The sequence below is a fragment of the Schistocerca serialis genome, chromosome 10 (assembly GCF_023864345.2).
Source record: "Schistocerca serialis cubense isolate TAMUIC-IGC-003099 chromosome 10, iqSchSeri2.2, whole genome shotgun sequence".
Lineage (NCBI taxonomy): Eukaryota > Metazoa > Arthropoda > Insecta > Orthoptera > Acrididae > Schistocerca > Schistocerca serialis.
The window spans coordinates 191,418,186-191,433,206 of NC_064647.1; the positions used below are offsets into that span (position 1 = coordinate 191,418,186).

Sequence of the window (15,021 nt, forward strand, 5' to 3'; positions counted from 1 at the left end):
TTTATAATTATTTTGGACTCGTCTCAAAAAATTCCTTAACACTGTGGATACATGCTGTTTTGAAGAACTATGTTTTGAAGGTTGGTAGTGCTTTTATATTTTTTGAAAGTGCCTGTGTCACAATAATTTATACTGGAGGTCAAAAATCTGTGTTTTATAACGTACTGGCAAACAATAAATTGTTACTTTCTATATGAGAGAAAAATTTAACCTTTACTTCCAAATTATTCGATAGTAATAGTTTCAACCTTACTTTCCACACCTAATGTGCTAAACGTATAGTTGAAACTTCGAATTTCCCGCCTCGGATCCTCCTCCCCTTAAGTTACGTAACATAATTACACGCTCCTTCGTTACATCTCTCTGCTACTCTTTGCTCAACGAGCTGGCGCAGGCGCAGAAGCAGTTGTCATTAAGCAGTGGCAAGAGATGGTTATACTGGATGAATATGTGTTGTGGTTGGAGTGTTAGTGTGTCCTAAAATGTAAGTGTTCAGTTAGACGCCGCGTTTAATGTTTTTTCATGTAACTCTTCATATCAACCGACGCGCGAAGGTAAGTGCTAAGTAAAAGTAATTGCTTTTTGAAAGACTATGACTGCTCAGCTGTAATGGTGCGTTGTACAGTAGAACATTTTAGGCTTTTTACTTTGCAGAAAGTGACGACTGTAACGTAAATGTCGAAATCTTCTACTGTGACATCATATGTGTGGCACATCATGAAATAACTATGGTTGTATGTCGGGTATGAAATCAACTAGAAGGCAAACTTAAAGTAAACAAACTATGAGAACACCTGTTTTTCCTACCTGATGTAAAAACATGCGACGGTTTTGATTAGCCATAGATCGTGTAACTGATGCAGTGTGTTAAAAATGTTGTTATATATAATATCTTTTAGTGTCGATTGAGAAGTAACAGTTTCCTGAAACACCAACAGAACCCACAAATTGTTAGTGAAGTGAAGTGCAAAATCTGGTAGGCATAGTTCCTGTAAAATAATAGTGTAGCAGAGGTCGTAGCAAGTGCAAAGGGAATCATATATCACGCTAATCACCCTTTTTTACCGCTATCGAAAGTGCCTCAAGAGCGAAGAACAACGTAGAATGCTAAGAAAAGTTGTCTAATGTTCGTGGGATCATACGTGAATTTCTAATGCCTTCATGCAAAATGTTCGTTACAGACCAAAGACATGAAATTTTAAGACCAAGCACAACTGTAAAGTTCCTGGTACATTGTCAAAATCTTCCAACGTGTTTGAAACATTTTGTAGCACATATTAAGGTTTTGAAGCAAATTTATAATAGTACTGTGTCATAGTTGCAAACGCTTGGCGGAAAAGAATTCGTTAAGATTATGCGTTTCCGGAACGGGCATGTGATAACAGTTGTGATCTAAACTGCCAGTATGTTATGAGACAGGCTATCTCCTCATATGTCAGTCGCAAGCGGAATCAGGTTTGAGCTTTTTTTTCTCTCCCACAGCTATGATTACTGCACATGTTCAAATTGAACTGTAGTGCGCTTGAAACAGCTTGGGATCTCTCTTCCTGTACCTGTAGTCATATATTTCTACGAATTTCTTCAGGAAATGCAAACTATTTGCATGGTAGTTATGGATGATTTGTTGCCTATATGCCTTCTTGTACCTTTCGGTTGCAGCATGCAGTTACTTAGACTATTTGCCTGAGATTGTGTTAATCGGCTGTATATAGCGTTTCCATAGTCTTACACGACATTTTTTCATAATTCTCTCACTGGATTGCACAGTAGGATACACATCACTAAGGCAAAAAATTGAGTTAAGATAAATGTGAAAGTATGAATGGTTAACGTGCTGCCACCTTTTCTTACTGGGACAATGTATCGTTATTGAATCACTGAGTGGATAACGGAATACCGTCCAAAAACTTATTTTTCTGGAGACAGTAAAAATTATTTTCTGTTCCAATTGTGCGCCTGATCGAAAAACTAACAATTAGACATTTGTAAAACTAGCCCTCGTACATTCCCTTCGAAAGTTAGACACATTGGGTGGCATTAAGTTTCCAGTCAATCACCTGGAATATGTGGCTTTTGCTGCCTAATGTGTGGAGAAAATGACTTGGACACAGAATATAAAAACACCGTGTACTCGTTTTCATTATAGGCGTTTGTACACATCCCTGTACATGTTACAAGGTAGACCAGGATAATGATAAATATTTTCTACTTATCTTGGATATATTTCTCTCTACACATCCTGTAGTAGCAGTTATCACAAATGTGAAAATTGGTCTGATTATTACATCTTTCTTTCATCTAAATGTGGGGTTTAGGCTACACATTTTAACTTACTTCATCCTTTACTTGGTTATTTACATTTACCCCACTGAGAGAGGTAATTGTGAATACCAAAATTATTGGTTTGGTATACCTGTAAGAATGAAAACTAAAATTACTAAACAATATGAGCCTAGGGTTGCTTAAATTGTTCTTTTTCCACATTAATGTATATACGTGTTTACAATTACCATAGTGTTCACTTTGTATTGGATCAGAATCAAAAGAAAAATTAAGAATAATTAAGCGCATTTGAAAAGTTATGACGGTTTGAAGAAATACAGATATATCATAAAACTCTTGGTGTCTTAATCACATGTGAAAATTAGCAGTATCAAGACACATTCTCATTAAAAACTCACAAATTTTCAGTTGTTTATGGAAATATAAACTCTCGTGATCCTTATTCAATCATACAAAATATTTATTTATTTTGAAGTTGTGATGGTCCTTTCGAACTTCCGGTTGTGGCAAAGATTTTTTTTTTTCTTTTTATCAGAAAGATTAATTGATGAGGCAGGCTTATTTGGAACTGGTGACAAGGAGGAGTATTTCCATTCTGCCCAGTGGCCTTCAGTTTTGTTGGAGCTCTTCAGAAAGCGGCTTCATCAGCATTAAATACAAATGCAGCCTTATAAATTTGTACAGACAATATAAATCTTTGTAAAAAAGAGTGTAAAACATCAAGGTCGCTTGCAACTATTCAGACCTTCTGAAGTAGTTCAGGCATTTTTAAAGAAGACTGCGGATTCCGAGTCATGAAACCATGGTATCAGTAATCGCCTGGTATACCATTTTTAAACAGTTAACAGTAATGTCAAATTTAATGTAATCTGCAGTTAAGCTTTTCCCTTCCTATTTATGCCATGGATAACGCAGTTTTGCACGAGCAATCATTCAGCAGCATTTTCGTCTGTGTCAAGAGAAAGAACTATGCTTCATCCAGCTCCAATTATTTTATTTGTTGGTACTTTCCTGCCTTTAATCCTGTGAAATATGACAGATCTCGGAACTGCACACCTTTTGTCAGGTTCACGATAAATCAGGTTAAAATTTCCAACATCCTTGGTAGCATTTTGCAAATCCTCCACAGTGTAACTGGGTGGAGATTGCTTCCTAACCTAGTTTCTAGGCATCTCGATCACTGTATTGGAGTCACCCTGATTTCATGTTTACAATTACCCCCATCAACCAAAAATATGTAGTAGATGTCGATAAACCACAAGATATGGAGCGAGTTTAAGACAAACCTCGAAAACTTAGGAACATACGAAAACTGCTGTATATCGCATATAGAAACTGAATTCCAAGAAAGATATAATAAGTGTTCATGTCCTGAGACAAAAGGAGACATGAGAAATCGGGTTCTCAATCTTTTTCGTACACCTTAAAAACTATCTGTTTCTAACAGTTGCTTATATTTGGCGCCAAAACCCATTGACATGTTAATGTACACACACTAAGTTTCCCATAGACCAAGTATTTCTACCGGCAGTATTAAATTTATCAGTTCTTGTGTTTTCATTTACCACCTGTTACAAATAATCCTGATCTACCGTAATCAGTCAGTTCTCACATGGTCTTCACAGTACTTAGCAATGTCCGTAGTTCCTCGTAGCCCTCGCATAAATTCCTGGAAGTTACGGAGTACTCTTTTCTTCTGAGAGCTTAATGGAAACTTCTCCAATGGAAGGAGCTTTACATCAGATGATGTTTTCAGCTTGAATGTAAACACATCTAGGCTGCCAGTAAACCCAGATCTCAACTGACTGGTGTTAAACCGCGTGCCTTTCTTTACTTGTAGCAAATTACAGTCTTTTACATTTTTTTTCTTCTAGGGTTTTTGGTGAAAACCTCAGTCCACGTGTAAGTCCTTCAGTCATACTGAATCGTCGGCACGGAACACCACTCATGATGGAAATATACTGGGTCTAATGGGAACAAATAGACCTGACCTCTTTGAGGATATCCACATCCAAACTGGCTAGTATCAGTGACCACCACGCGGTTGTGACACCAATTATTATCAGAGTACCAAAGACAATTAAAACTAAGCTCAGTACACCAGATAAAAAAATCGGTAGTGTCATAGCTCAATAAGGAACTTGCAACTTTCATCAGAGGGCCGGAACATGTAGAGGAAAGTTTGAAAGAAAAATTGACCATGCAGTGGATAGATATATACCCAGTAAACAGTTCATAATTGGATCCTCTATAGTATGTGGTCACTTTAAAGAATCTTCTGAAGAAACAGAGACTGGTGCATAATAAGTGTGAAACGAAGCATAGGGTTATAGGTAAATGCTGAATGAAGCGCGTTTGGCTGTAAAGAGAGCAATGCTTGAAGCCTTCATTGTCTACCGTAACAGAATATTGTTAAATCTTCTGTCGGCAAACACAAAGAAATTTGGTCCTATGTAAAGGCCGTTAGTGACACCAGTCCGTAGCGAGATGGGAAGTGAAACTGAGGGTAATAAAGCAAAAGCTGAAATCCTTAACTCTGTTTTGAAACGTTCCTTTACGAAGGAAAACCCAGGAGAATTGCCCCAATTTAATCAGCATACCACTGAGTATTAATGTCATTGGTGTTGAGAAACAGCTGAAATAGTTAAAATAGAACAAAGATTCTATACTGAATTTGCGGCTGAGTTAACCTCTCTTCCGACTATTATCCATCGTAGATCCCTCGAACAAAACACCGTGCCCAGTAGTTGGAAGACAGCACAGGTCACACCCACGTAAAAGAAGAGTAGAAGTGATCCACGAAACTACCGTCCAGTATCCTTGACAACAGTTTGTTGTAGAATCTTAGGACATATTCTGAGCTCAAACTTAATGAGGTATCTCGAACAGGATGGCCTTCCCCATGCCAACCAGCATGGTTTCCGAAAACATCGGTCATGTGAAACCCAACTCACACTTTTCTCACGTGACATATTGAAGCTATATTATTTTTTTTTTATCAAGGCAACCAGGTAGATGTAGTGTTTCTTGACTTCCGAAAAGCATTTGACTCATTACCACTCCTACACTTATTTTCAAAAGTTCGATAACATCGGGTATTAAGTGAAATTTGTAGCTGAATTGAGGATTTTTTGGTAGCTAGGTCACAGCATGTTATTTTGGATAGCAAGTCATCGTCACATGCAGAAGGTGTGCTCCGTAGAAGTTTGTTGGAACCCTTGCAGTTCATGTTGTGTATTCATGACCTTGCGGACAGGATTAACTGTTTGCAGATGATGCTGTTATCCGTAATGGAATACTATCTGAAGGAAACTGTATAAATATTCGCTCAGGTCTTGGTATGATTTCAGAGTGGTGCAAAGATTGGCAAGTCGCTTTAAATTTTCGGAAAGTTCCTGCACTTCACGAAGATGAAAAACGTGATATCTTATGACTATAATATCATTGAATCACAGTTGGACTCGACCAACTCATACAAATACCTGGGTGTAAGACTTTGTAGGGATATGAAATGGAATGATCACATAGGTTCAGTTGTGGATACTGCATGTGGTTGACTTCGGTTTATTGATAGGATACTGGGGAAGTGCAATCAGTCTACAAAGGAGATTGCTTACATGTCACTCGTGCGTCTACTAACAAAGTTTCGAGAACCGGCTTTAAATGATGACTCAAGGATCCAATCCTTACGTATCGCTTACATAGGAATCGTGGGGACAAGATTAAAATAATTGGAATACGCACAAGAGGCTCCCAATCAATCATTATTTCCACACACTATAAGTGTACGGAACGGGAACAAATGGGACGCACCCTCCGCCAAGTACTTCACGGTAGTTTGCGGAGTGTGGATGTAGGGGAAAATATTTTTCACGTGTTCCCCTCCTCGCCGATGCTGCAGAGAATCTCTCATATTTCACAAACTCCGAAACAACCAGGATGCCTTATCTGGTCCATTGTTTGCCACACCCTATGGATGGAGGTCAACAGGCAGATTCCATATTTCTAGATTTCCGGAAAGCATTTGACACTTTGTCCTACTGCGTACTGTTACGAAGGTACGGGCACATGCGATAGGTTCCCATATGTGGGTGGCACGAAGACTTCTTAAGGTACAGAGCCCATTGTGTTGGCCGGCCGGGGTGGCCGAGCGGTTCTAGGCGCTACAGTCTGGAACCGCGAGACCGCTACGGTAGCAGGTTCGAATCCTGGCTCGGGCATGGATGTTTGTGATGTCCTTAGGTTAGTTAGGTTTAAGTAGTTCTAAGTTCTAGGGAAATGATGACCTCAGAAGTTAAGTCCCATTTTTTGAACCCAGTGTGTTGTCCTCAACGACGAGTTTTCATCAGAGACAAGGGCATTGTCAGGAGTACCCCAGGAAAGTGTGATAGGACTTTTTATTTTCTGTATACATAAATGATCAGAACACATTAAAAAACAGAGGCACAAAGGGTATAAGCATGGGCCAAGGAAAGAACAAATTTGAAGTAAAATGTTTAGCCTTTGCGGATGATATGGCATTGATAACTGAAAACCGAACAGACGCAACAGTTATGCTTGATATGTTACACGAGATTGCTGAAAAGACTGGGCTAAAAATATCCTACGAAAAAACCGAGTATATAGAACACAAACATAATACAGAAAAGTTTATGAAAACAAAGTATGGAAAAATTAAAAGAGTTGATAGATTCAAATACCTGGAGGAGTGGATCCAAGCCAATGGACTGGATAACACAACAAATAAAGAAAGAATAAAAAAGTTGGAATTTGCATATAAATTAACGCAAAACTACTACAATAAGAAATCAATATCCATACAAGCAAAGATTAAACATTATAATTCAGTTATTAGGACACAAGCAACATATGGATCAGAGTGCCTAACATTGAATAAGAAAGGCGAATTAAGAGACCTAGAAAAAAGAGAAAGAAAAATATTAAGAAAAATTCTAGGTACTGAGAAAAACAAGGAAAATAGGTGGATTAAAAGGAGAAATGAAGACCTATACAAAAATACAGAAAAGATCACAGATACAATGAGGAAGAGACGGCTAAAATATTATGGACATTTAAAAAGAATGGAAGAAACACGGATTACTAAGAAAATTTTTAATTACGTTAGAAAGCTGAAAAAACACTGTAGGATGGATAGAAGAAGTAAAGAAAGACGCCAACAAAATAGGTGTTACAGAAGAAATAAAACGTGACAGGACTAACTTTAGGCTACTTATAGAAAACGCAAACTATGAAGAAGATGCGCCAAAACCTCGACCCAAGAGAGTGTGGACAGATGAGCAGAGACGAGCAGTTGGCGAGAAAATGAAGTAGTACTGGGAAGAACGGAAGAAAAAGAAACACCATAAGTCTTAAGTTGTATGCGGTCCATAGCTGGCCAAATTCATAATAAAAAAAAAAAAATGATCTTGCGGACAGGGTGGGCAGCAATCTGCGGTTGTTTGCTGATGACGCTGTAACGTTCGGGAAGGTGTAGAAATTGAGTGACTGTAGGAGAGTAAAAGACGACGTAGACAAAATTTGTGGTTGGTGTAATAAATGGCAGCTAGCTTTAAATGTGGATATATTTAAGTGAATGCGGATGAGTAGGATACAGCATTTGTAGTGCCCAGCTTCACACAGGCCCGTCGCTTAAATATCTGGGAGTAACGTTGCAAAGCGATGTGAAATGGAACGAGCGTGTGATGACTGTGGTAGGGAAGTTCCACTTCGGTGTATCGGGAGAATTTTGCGAAAGTGTGGTTCATTTGTATAAGAGCACGCATGCAGGACGCTAGTGCGACCTCTTCTTGGGCACTGCTTGTGTGTTTGGGGTCTGTACAATGTTATATTAAAGGAAGCCATCGAAGCAATTCAGAGGCACGCTCCTAGATTTGTTGCGAGTAGGTTCGATCAACACGCAAGTATTACGGAGATGTTTCGGGAACTCAAATGGGAATCCGTGGAGGTAACGCATCGTTTTTTTTCCCCCAAGGAACTCTATTGAGAAACCTTTGAGAACCTTCATTTGAAGCTGACTGCAGAACGAGTCTTCTGCCGCTAACATACATTTCTCTGAAGGACCACGAAGGTGAGACACGAGAAATAAGGGTTCATACGGAGGCTTTTTCCCTCGCTCTATTTGCGAGGGGATCAGGAAAGGAAGTGGGTAGTAGTGGTACAGGGTGCTCTGCACAGCGTACAATGGCTTGCGGAGTGTGTATGCAGACGTAAGTATAAAATATGTCCTAACATTTTTCAAATCATAAACATTTAAACTGAAATACCACAGCTTTCTAAGGTAATACGAGGGTAATCCCAAAAGTAAGGTCTCCTGTTTTTTTTTTTTTTTTAAGTACATAGACTGTTTATTTCTACAATGGTTTACACCAGTTTACAGCTTGAACATTTAGCTATTTTTTCGACATAATCACCATTACTGTCGATGCATATTTGTAGACGCTGTGGTAGTTTTTGTATGCTCATGTCATACCAGCTCGCCGCCATGCTGTTCAGGAAATTATGAACCTCTTCTTTCATCTCGTCGTCGGAGCGGAATCGCTTTCCGGCCAAATGTTCTTTTAACCTAGGGAAGATAGTCAAGTCAGGACTAGAGGGTGGATAGGTGATTGTGGGTGTTCCACTGAGCAACGGTTTGCCGAAAGATGTGTGGGCGAGCGTTGTCATGGAGAATGTGTACGCCCTTGCTGAACATTCCTCTTCATTCTGAATTGCCCGTTTGAGTTTTTACAGAGTCTCACAGTACCTGTCAGCGTTAATTGTGGTCCCAGTGGGCATAAAGTCGACCAACAATACCCCTTTCCGATCCCAAAAAACGGTTGTCATGACTTTACCGGCAGACTGTGTTTGTTTGAATTTCCGCGGCTTTGGCGAAGAAGGATGCCGCCACTGGCGTGGTTGTTGCTTGGTCTCAGGTGTAAAGTGGTATGCCCAGGTTGTCACCCGTGACAATTGAGCCCAGAAAGTAGTCCTGTTCGGCTGCAAGGCGGTGAAGAAATGTGTGGGAAGCATCTACTCGTTGCCGCATGTGGTCCTCAGTCACCATGGGTGGCACCCATCTTGCGCACGTCTTCCGGTAGTTCATGGTTTCCGTTAAAATTCTGTGAGTGGTGCTTCGGGAAACCTCAGGAAGAATTTCGGTCCGACCAGCTGCAAACTCTCTACAACACTACGAACATTTTTGACATCCATGCACGACTCACCATACACTTCCGTCAATTGGCGATGGATTTCAATCGGCGCAGTGCCCTTTGCGTTCAAAAACCGGATAACTGCGCGCAATTCGCACTTGGCGGTAACATCCAACGGGAGCTCCATTCTCAACGTCTGCCAAGCCAAGACGGAGCGCCTCAGCGCGGCGTGCGCATGTTTACACACAGCGCGTGAAGCTCTCTTCATAACAGTGTGACCAACTGCCACACAGAGTTCTGTACTTTGGGATTACCCTCGTACATTTAATGAGCAGGTAAATGCGGCTGTGGTAGATTCGTAGAAATTTTTATAAAAACAATTAAAGAAATCCATTGTCTAGATACAAATTGTTTTATTGTTTCTCGGAATATTCGCCTCTTAAATTTTATACCCAATTACGTGTGTTCGGGCCATGTCTGGAGCGGAAACACATTTTTGAAGTGACTCAAAATCTGTGTGATGAAAATGGGTATCAGCGCATTTTTTGTGTGACATGAGCAAAAGTAAACTGGCGGGCGATAGGTCAGCTGAATACGGGCAATGAGACTAATTCGATGTTTTCGCCAAATTCATAAGGTGTTTGCCTGTTACCTAACAGCTGATGAGGAAAGATGAGACGTCTTCGGTCGGTTTTCCCGACTTCATCTTGACAGATTGTTGTGTGTATACTGTTCGGATTTAACTGTTCTCCGTCCTCCAAAGGTGTAAGTCCCGTGTATCCAAGCAAGCGAGCGATCATTTGCTTGGGAGTGCTCCTCGACAGAACTAAACTGTTGGGATCGGCTCATCTTCGGTTGATTGTTGTTTAGTTTCCGGCACGCACGAATAACCGGATTTCATCTCATTTTAGTTTGATGTCTTTACGTTGGTTTAATTTCCGTACTCCAACTGGAAGAGCCCGTTTTTTGTGTTTGCTTGTACCGTGTGGAATCTATGTGGAACAGGTTTTTTCCATAGCCAAATGGTGATGTAAAATCGAATGCACTGCAGTCTTCCATGTGCCTGTGTCTCACAAACGCGCCTTCTTCTGATATGTTGCGCACGTCATAGATGCATTATTATTATTATTATTATTATTATTATTATTATTATTACTGTCTATACAACCAGGTAAAAAAATCATCGCATGGCTGACGGAAGCATGCCCACGGCAAAATTTTGCAAACCATCGTTTCTGAGGGAGGTTGATTACCTAAAGTTGAGAGAAGCTATTCGAAGCATTGTTGTCGTACAAAGTCTTTACGAAAATCTTAGAAAATGACGAATCCAAAACCTTCAGGTGAAAATTTCATGTATTTACCTTCCTTTAAACACTCACTGCAAGCAAACTACTCTGCCAGTTTCGAAAATGTCATTGATTTAACGACGACAATTGAAAAATTTTGAAACAGTTGCAATGTCATGTTACGAAGACACCGTTAAAAGATGAGCCTCGTAATCAGACATCAGGCATTGCCAACTTTCTAACTCATGGCAGATAATGTTTTTTACCTGCTTTATCATTCATTGTGTCAGATTTGATTTTCGTCTGCAAGCCTTCGGAGGTCGAACGGACGTCTGTCTGCGGTCTCTCTGTCCTCTAGTTAATGTTATCTTATAGTGTTCCGGTACTATTCGTCCTTCACGAATGTCTATGGGCCTCGATGCTTCTGAATAAAAGTGTCAAATACATCTTTACTTTGAACGCTGCGTCAAACGTAATTTAAGTGTAGGAACTTCCGTGTAGCGGGTGTAGTGTTGGGAAATGAGGCATTATGATGTTTAATCTTAATGACGACAGATTTTGGTGTTTTGCTCCCACTTCATTAGGGGATTTGCCCTTAACTGCTTTGTTTCCAAGCTAATGATTACATTGTATACAACTACACGAAGCCTAAGGTTGGCTCTCTAGCAGACTTCGTTTTCTTGTACGGTTCCTGGAGACAAAGTCTTAAATTCAGGTGTATTTTGTTTTCGAACTACAAATTACGGTCGACTTCAAGCAACATGTAACAGTTTAATCGATCCAGTGAAAGACGTATCTTCCTGGTCGTTAGATTTCGTAACATACAGCTTTCTTATAGTACAAAGCTTGTGTGCTTGTGAAAACACTTCAAAATTTTTTCTTACCTTTAGGGTAAAGTCTGGGCCATGTAGTGGCCGCGCTAGCAAATTCATCGTCTCTGCATATTGCGTTTTTAAAACATTCTTCTAATGGTCACAATTGTTAACTTAAGCATTTTTATGACTCGTACTCTCTGGGACTGACGTGCAATTATGCAGATATTTAAAATACAACCACCAGCTAATTATGTTGCAGTGCACAACTACAGAACACAACTGTTGGCCTACCATACATGGAGACCTCTGCCTTGTGTGTAAAAATATACGATTTTTGAAATATATCCCTTCTTCCACTTAGCTTTTCAACTTACCCCCGCCCCCCCTCCCACGTGTACAAAACCACTTTGATACACCTCTCCCCGTTAGTCTGTCCGGTGCAAGCCTCTTCATTTCTCTGTAACTACTGTAATCTACAGCTACTCCAAAAAGTATTCGTCCCAAGCAGTCATATAAATGTAGCTAAGAAATGAGCGATAACTAGTTCCTTACATTACCTACATTTACAAATGGAAACGCTATTTGGGTTAATATGTTGCGTAATTTGTGAACAAATACAAGTTGTTTAAAGTGGTGCCCCAGTTGATGTCAAACAATTATTCGTCTCGTAAACACGCACAGACGCACACCCCTCTCCGTTTCCCCATGCAGTTGTGCTTCATCAATTGTAATGGATAGTTCCTTCTGTGTTTTCAAAGCCGTTATGTCATATTTAAGCAATCGAAAACGTCGCGAAACAGCAAAAGAAGAGAGGGAAATCTTCATGAGATTGTTTCCAAAACTAAAATCTTTTCAAGAAATCGGAGAATCCGTGTGGAGACCATACCAGTGCAGTGGAGACTATCATATACAGGATTAACTAGAAATAAACGTACGAAAATCAGTCACGAAGCGGTCACTCTGCAGTTCTATCAGAGATGAAAAAATGACAGCTACGTAGAGCAATTAAGAACCATCCAAAACTAAGCGCTCCAAACCTTGCTACTGCAGTTCAGCTGCACTCAGCAAAGTCTGTTTTAATACTCTTTGTAAGGAACGTGCTTTATCAAGATAGTTATGGAGACTAAACAGCGCGTAGAAAACCTTACATCAGGTAAAGTCAATAGAAGGAAGCGAGCTACACATGCATGAAAACATAAATGCAATGTGTTTGAGTTGTGGAAGAAGGTAGTACTTACTGACGGGAGTCGATATGAGCCGTTTAGGTCAGATGGACGAATAACATTGTGGAGAAGAAAGAATTATGATCTTGAAGAGAGTAGTACAACAATCTCAATTAAAAATGGAGGTTCCGTAATTGTTTGTGGCAGGTTGGGTGCAAAAGGTGTTTTCTGCTGATGCAGTTGTGGAGCATAAGGTTTACATAAACGTCTTAAAAACACAAAAGTGTGAATAATAAGGGTATTTCTGGGGATTATATTTTCAAAGAAGGTAATGATTCAAAACATAGAGCTCTAGATGCAAGGCTGCGGCTGTTGTATAACAGTCTCTGCTGGATGCCAACACCATCATAATCCGCAGGTATTAATGTGGAATGTAATCGACAAAAATATGAAGAATCGTCAAACATTCAACAGAAATGATCTACGGAACACTCCACTAGAGGAATGACGTGAAGTTACAGTGCAATCAACAGAATCTCTGGTGAAATCCATGCCAAGGAGAATGCAAGAGATTATGACGATGAAAGGAGGACCTACTAAGTACTAACCCACACTGTTGTATACGTTTGCTCCTTTGATGCTACTGGAACTGAAGTAGACTTTAAATTCTTTGTTGGAACAGTTATTTATGTAGTTTTCGAAGTATGAAAGTTTATTTCATAATGGCGTTTCGTGACAGCTGTGTTAGCAGTTTAGTCAACTGAGTCATTGATGCCTCAGTATGTTTCGAATCAGTCTGTTCCTTCCTTTAGGTAAATTAGACCAAAAATTTCTTTTGATCATTATTGTCATGTTAGGTATTCTCCCCCAGGGGGTCCACAACTCTTTTGTGGACACGTGCGTAGCGAGCACGGGACCCCGAGCTAATGTGGCCCTCCTTCCTTTCCGGGCTGCATACCTCCCCTTCCCTTTCCGCATCTCTCCCCGTCCCCCATCTTCGCCCCCCCCCCTCCCCTCACCTCTGGCTCTTTCCTTCTCTCCCTCTGGGAGTATGGTTTGTGCCTACGTCCGGAGACGGACGCTCGAAACTGTTCCAAATTCCTTGCTTTGTACACTTACAAGTCCTCGTCCTTTCCTTCCCTCTTCTCCTTGCCCTTTTCTCCGCTGCGGCGTTTGAGACCCCCTCTTCTTTCCTTTCCCTTTCTCTTTTTTCCTCGTGTCTGAAGGCCGACCCACGCACTTCCATGCGTAGCCGGTGATGGGGTAACGCGTAATTCCCCGCCCCGGGTAGACAGGTAGGACACGTACGTACCCACTGGTAACGGCCAGGCCCAGGGAGGGGTGATTACCCGAGCTGATACCTTCCGAAAGTGCCGATTGGTCCCTCCGTCCGTTTGTCGGGGGGTGTGACCTGAGGTGTGAACAATCACCTAAGGCGGGTGTGCCCTCGGTGAGGGCCCCCACAAGGGAGGAGCGCGCCATCGGAGACGCCGGTAATCATGGGGGATTCTTCCGCAATGGTTTACTCACCTTCCACTATGTCTGCTCACAAACGTAAGTTCACTGAGTCTCAGCCACAGACGGTTCTTCCATCGTTGCCACAGTTCCTTGTTGTTTCTCGGTCTGACGAAGGTCACGACTTTTCCACGGTCAACCCTTTCATTATTCAGAAAGGTGTCGACGCAGTTGCGGGTCCTGTAAAGTCTTGTTCCAGATTACGGAATGGCACCCTGTTGTTAGAAACACACAGTGCCCTCCAGGCTCAAAAATTGCTGCGTACTTCTCTGCTCCACACCTTCCCTGTCCGGGTGGAACCGCACCGTACCTTAAATTCCTCGCGTGGAGTCGTTTATACACGCTCCCCCGATGGATTGTCTGACGAAGAAATTCAGCACTACCTGTCTGACCAGGGCGTCACGGCTGTTCATCGGGTTATGAAAAGGGTTGACTCGAACATCATTCCAACCCGCACTGTCTTCTTGACATTTGTCAAAGTTCAACTCCCATCAAAAATCAAAGCAGGCTATGAGATAATTTCCGTTTGCCCTTATGTCCCAAACCCTACGCGTTGCTATCGATGTCAGCGGTTCAATCACACCAGCCAGTCCTGTTCCAATCCGGCCAAATGTGTTACGTGTGGCAAGGATGCCCATGAGGGTGCTTGTCCACCTCCATCCCCTCGCTGCATCAACTGTATGGGTGACCACGCTGCTTCCTCTCGAGATTGCCCCGTTTTTAAGGACGAAAAGCTCATCCAGGAAATAAGAGTGAAGGAAAAGGTGTCGACCTTTGCTGCTCGAAAATTATTCGCCAGTCGACAGCCCAC

At 41.2% G+C, this 15,021-nt stretch overlaps 1 protein-coding gene across 4 annotated transcripts in view; it reads left to right on the plus strand.

Moving 5' to 3' along the window:
- Positions 1–417: 417 nt before the first annotated feature.
- LOC126424758 (1-phosphatidylinositol 4,5-bisphosphate phosphodiesterase) overlaps positions 418–15,021 on the plus strand; it is a 449,937-nt gene continuing 435,333 nt past the window's right edge. For 2 of the 4 annotated variants that reach the window (XM_050087498.1, XM_050087497.1), the window contains exon 1: positions 420–554. The gene's annotated coding sequence lies outside the window, so the exon portion shown is untranslated. Of the gene's footprint in view, positions 555–15,021 lie in introns of all 4 variants that reach the window. The other 2 variants (XM_050087500.1, XM_050087499.1) reach the window with 2 other exon arrangements.